This window comes from Rutilus rutilus (genome assembly GCF_951802725.1).
Source record: "Rutilus rutilus genome assembly, chromosome: 6".
Classification (NCBI taxonomy): Eukaryota; Metazoa; Chordata; class Actinopteri; order Cypriniformes; family Leuciscidae; genus Rutilus; species Rutilus rutilus.
Window position 1 is genome coordinate 30,438,357 of NC_140214.1, and position 5,063 is coordinate 30,443,419.

Genomic DNA, 5,063 nt, shown 5'->3' on the forward strand with positions numbered 1-5,063 from the left:
CAGAGTGTTTTTCCCTGTTAATATTCGCTCCATGACATGTATGAGAAGAGTGCATTTAACTGAGAGGAATTATATAAAGACTCGTGGAACTACCCTCCGTGTGCGCTGTCTTTTCTATCCATCCTGGGCAGACTTAAAACTGACAGCGTTACAGTATGCAGAGCGCTCGCGCCGGAGGTGTGAATGGCTCTAATTACCATATGAATAGCAGCTCCCGCCAGAGAAAGGCTTGAATTTCCTCACTCACTATTGGTTGAACCCACGTGGTTTAAACAAGAAAAATCACTCGTGATTGGTTGGCAGATCTGTTACTATTGGTCACCCTCGCTCATTATAAATTCAAAAAATTATAATATTCATATAAATAATAATATATAAATTATTTTTTTATATTCATAATATGCTATTCTGTGGTATATTCATGTCATTGTTAACCTATGGACTACACTATTACCATCAAGGACATGAATTTATAAAGGAAAGGAAAATTTGCCAGGGACATGCTGTTTATTCAAAGAAAGAGCTTTATTAGCACAAACACAAAACAATATACACCTATGTACAAAGCATAGATCATCTGCACACACAACAAATTAGAAGCTCAGTGTCTGTTTTCATCTTCGGAACTGTAGGTGACCAGCGGCGTTCTCTCTGAATTCGATCCACTTTGAAAACGTCTGTGGTGCGTTGCCCTGTATTTAGGAGTCGCCTCTAATCTCGACTGCAGCGTAGCACAGAGCTCTGTGAGCTCCTGGCTGGTGGTTGAACTTCATCGGACATCAGATCTATGGTGGCGCACTTCCAAATGCCCACGTCATCCTCACCTAGCACACCGTCTCGCTTCTAGCAGCTGTAAAAACAACCAATACAGACAATCAGTACTGTGATGCACTGTGTATGGACACAAAACATCTATTAATGCACGTGAAAAATAGTCACCCTCTTACCCTCTTTCTTCTCGCTCGACTCCGAGCTGAACTCTTCACAGCTTCGGCCTGCAATGCCAGATCTGGTTGTTTGTACCTGAAGCTCCTGCGTACTGTCTCGTAGTCTGTCTTACAGGCAGCTGGAAAACAATTAAATGAGAGTGATATGAATAAAAACAACGCAAGTCACAGTAAAATGAAACAAGGAGAAAATAGTAAAAGTTACTTACAATGTCGTCATGATTAGCGTCATGAAAATCTGGACTTGCAGACATAGCTCTGAGTAAATGTGAGGTTACGCCCTCGTTATGAGGCGAGGTTACTCTATGGAAACAAAATGTATGATTAAGATCGTAAACTATAACAGATTTTTTTTCTTATACAAGAGAATGAAAGCATATTCTTTGAATCTTACCTTTAAAATGTTTGTAAGTTTTTATGAAAGTAAAAAAATAAAAGAATGTAAGATTCTTTTTTTTTTTTTTTTTACCTTGCTCCAGTTCGTAGCGCCCACAATTTGTCTCAGAGTTGTGAAGATGGCATACTGCTTCCTGTAAATTACAGGATTATTTACAATTATTAAACATAATAGCCATCAATCCCATGACCTCTTGCTTTATGATGAAATCATGAAAAACAGAATATTCTTACATTTCACAAGGCCTGACAAAATACAGCTGCAGGTAACTAGCGGCATTCTGTCTGAATTCGGTCCATTTTGCAGACGTCTGTGGTGCGTTGCCCTGTACTTTGGAGTCGCCTCTAATCTCGACTGCAGCGTGGTACAGAGCTCTGTGAGCTCCTGGCTGCGACAGGACGGAGGTCGCACAATCCATCCAGACACCCCGCCGACGATGCCGTCTTCCTCATCAGACATCAGGTCTATGGAAGCACACTTCCGAAGGCCCACCTCATCCTCAGCTAGCACACTCTGTCTCGCTTTTAGCAGCTGTTAAAACCAATAAAGACAATCAATACTGCGCAATGCACTGCGTATAGACAACACACATCTATTAATGCACCTGAAAAATAGTCACATTGACCAAAAACACATCTAATCTAATAAATCTTACCGTCTTTCTTCTCACTCGACTCCGAGCTGAATTCACCACAGCTTCCGCCTGCAATGCAAGATCTGGTTGTTTGTACCTGAAGCTCCTGCGCACAGTCGTGTAATATGTCTTAAAGGCAGCTGGAAAACAATTAATTGAGAGTGATATTAATAAGAACAACATAAGTCACAGTAAAATTAAACAAAGGAGAAAAAATGCAACCGGGTGAAATTGCAGAAATACACACCGGAAGCAAACTATGCTTTTTGAAATTGGGGTTTTATTCTGACTGCTGTTTAAAATAAGTGACAGCGGTCAATGGAAGCACAATTAAACAGATAAAAATCTGATTAAGAAAAAAGTTTGCCTTGTTCGAAGAGATTTCACACACAAAAAAAATTTGATTTCACTAGTAAAAAAAAAAGAAAATAAATTGTATTAACAGTTTACAGTAAATTTGAAGATGACAATCAAATGTCACAAAAAGCTTAACCAGTGGATCAATGCCCAAATCCACAAAATACTTAATTCAAACTGAAATGCAGTGTAATACACAGCAACTGGTCAGATTTAAATTGATTTCTCCAAACCAAAATATGTTAGGCTACAATTAAATACGATAACACAAACTGGAATACGGCAGTGGCTGAGGTAACTTAGGCCTAAGTTACAAGAGAAATAAAAGCACTTTAACAAAGCCACAACCCACGTTTAATCATGCCATGCGGAACCAGAAATATAACCATAAAGTTATACTGTATAATCACAGAATATAGATTCAACTCATTAACAGATTTATCAAATAAACATGCCATCAGTAATTTCCCCCATAAACCATGAAACGTACATACCCAATCCTTTACCGTCCGATCACCACGAGGTTCACTCGTCACACATGCGCTCCAAATAAATCTATAAACAAAAATGTACACATCCAATGTTCTTTTAACTTCGCTTCACAACTTATTTGTGCATATTAAAGATATTGGAGTAATATTTACCAAGAAAGAAGAATGTATAACACAGAATCCGATCGATGCACGCACCGTCATGGAGCTCTCCTGAACAATGAAAAATGGCTGCCGCTCTCTGGTCGCGCGCACGCGTCCAGCACAAGTGAATAGTATCGCGAGAAGAGAGGGATTTCTTAAAGGGGCCACAAACATTTTTAAAGCAAAATAGAAACGAGGTACATTTTATGTAAACAACTCTAATCGTAGTTGTAACTCTATATGTACAGTAGGCATAATTCTTGTCATTGCGTATGTGTATGCAGCATGAGTCAAATACAATCTTCTGTTCGTGTTGTATTATGCACAGTGGTTGGGCTCTAAGAGATTGTGATGCTGTTTGCATGGAATGCACATTTTACCTTTGTGGCAAAGCCTGATTGAAATTAATTGTTGAAATGGTTTTGTGTCTTTTTTACATAACATTGGTGCTAATGACACATAGTAACTAATCTAGCTACTTTCATTAAATATATCAATTTAAGCTAAAATGTAAGAGGGTCATTCTATGAAAATGTCAATTTTTCTGTCCCTAGCCTTTACAAAAATATTACACTTAAAAAACACTTTAGGGTTACAATTTCTTTACATTTTAAAATAAAACAATATGTTATTTGAACAATTACACCCTCTTGAGCCATCAATGTGGCAATATTTGATTTTTATGAATTATATAGAATTTCAAGCACCACAGAAGTGCTCGTCCCCACAGTCATGTACAGAGGGAAAATGCTTTATTTTGAGGTCAATAACAGATTTTTACACCATTTAAAATACAATAATGTATACATAACTATCAAATATATTATGTAAATGATATATATAAAAAAAATGCAGAATACATATTATAAAATTTATAATGAAAGTAGTGGTCCCCTGGAGTTGTGTCACTGGTGTTACTGTTAAACAAAAATCTCTTATTTTGAAATAAAAATCACACTGCTATAGCTTATGTTTGTATGCAGGCCTACGGAATTTATATTCACAATACTTAATAACTAATATTATTTTATTGCATTTATATTAGTTGTTTGAAGAGTTACAAAAAAGCGGTCGGTCTTAACACAAGTTTCAGCCGGCAAGTCGGTCGGACTAAAAGGGGGAAAAAATAAATAATTGGGTCGGTAGGCTACTAAACTGACAGGGTCGGTCGGGTTACGGCAAACAAGAATATTTTTAAGGATGGCCTTAGACTATTGTAACTCACTTTATTTTGGGCTATCTCAGGCCTCTCTCTCTCGTCTACAGCTAGTTCAAAACGCAGCGGCTAGACTTCTCACCGGGACACGCAAATACGAGTCGATCACCCCTATTTTATTCAAACTCCACTGGCTGTCACATTCAGGATTGATTTTAAAATTTTACTATTTGTGTATAAAGCTCTTAACAAACCGGCCCCCCAATATCTGACCAATCTCCTCTGCCCGTACACTCCATCTCGTACTTTGAGATCCAGTGATCACTGTCTTCTCATCGTGCCCAGATCCAGACTTAAAAAACGAGGCGACTGCACTTTTGCGACTGCAGGCCCAAAACTTTGGAACAGTCTACCCCTCTATATCAGACTAGCTCCCTCAATTTCCATCTTCAAAACATCCTTGAAAACTTTTAATACCCCTTGACACAACTATTTTATTTTTTATTTTTTTACTGTCCTGTTTCTGCCCTGCATTTTATCTATTGCCCTGTACAGCACTTTGGTCAGCCTTGGCTGTTTTTAATTTTGCGTTATAAATAAATATTGTATTTTTTTTAGAATTAAATTAATACCTTTGAGTCACCTGGGATAAAACTCCCCCTGCTACCCTCATTTGCATTTGTAAAGCTCACAGCAGTCTCATTTACATGTTAAAGCATTAGAGGGAGGGGGGTCACGGGGCAAGCAAGTCCCACGTCAATTTCCGACAATTTCCGACAGTTTGCAGTGTTGCCTGTAAATTGCCGTTTGCAGTCGTAAACCTGAACTTCCACGACAATCTACAGCGCCGGTAACTGTCGAAAATCCCACTTTTCATGCAGTGAAAGAACTCGCAGTTATGGAGGGGTGTGACATTTCCCGAAACCCGCTCTAGGTG

The 5,063-nt window shown here is 38.4% G+C and overlaps 1 long non-coding RNA gene across 4 annotated transcripts; it reads right to left on the reverse strand.

Moving 5' to 3' along the window:
* Positions 1–203: 203 nt before the first annotated feature.
* Positions 204–3,524, reverse strand: LOC311292200. 4 transcript variants are annotated; one of them, XR_014627683.1, is made up of 8 exons: positions 2,980–3,407; positions 2,830–2,890; positions 2,000–2,118; positions 1,578–1,875; positions 1,417–1,477; positions 1,157–1,250; positions 948–1,066; positions 204–850 (listed from the first exon to the last, which is right to left on the reverse strand). It is a non-coding gene; the product is annotated as an uncharacterized lncRNA (long non-coding RNA). The 4 variants fall into 4 exon arrangements; XR_014627682.1 differs by having other exon boundaries at positions 2,000–2,890; positions 2,980–3,524; XR_014627684.1 differs by having other exon boundaries at positions 2,830–3,406.
* Between the last annotated feature and the right edge of the window lie 1,539 nt (positions 3,525–5,063).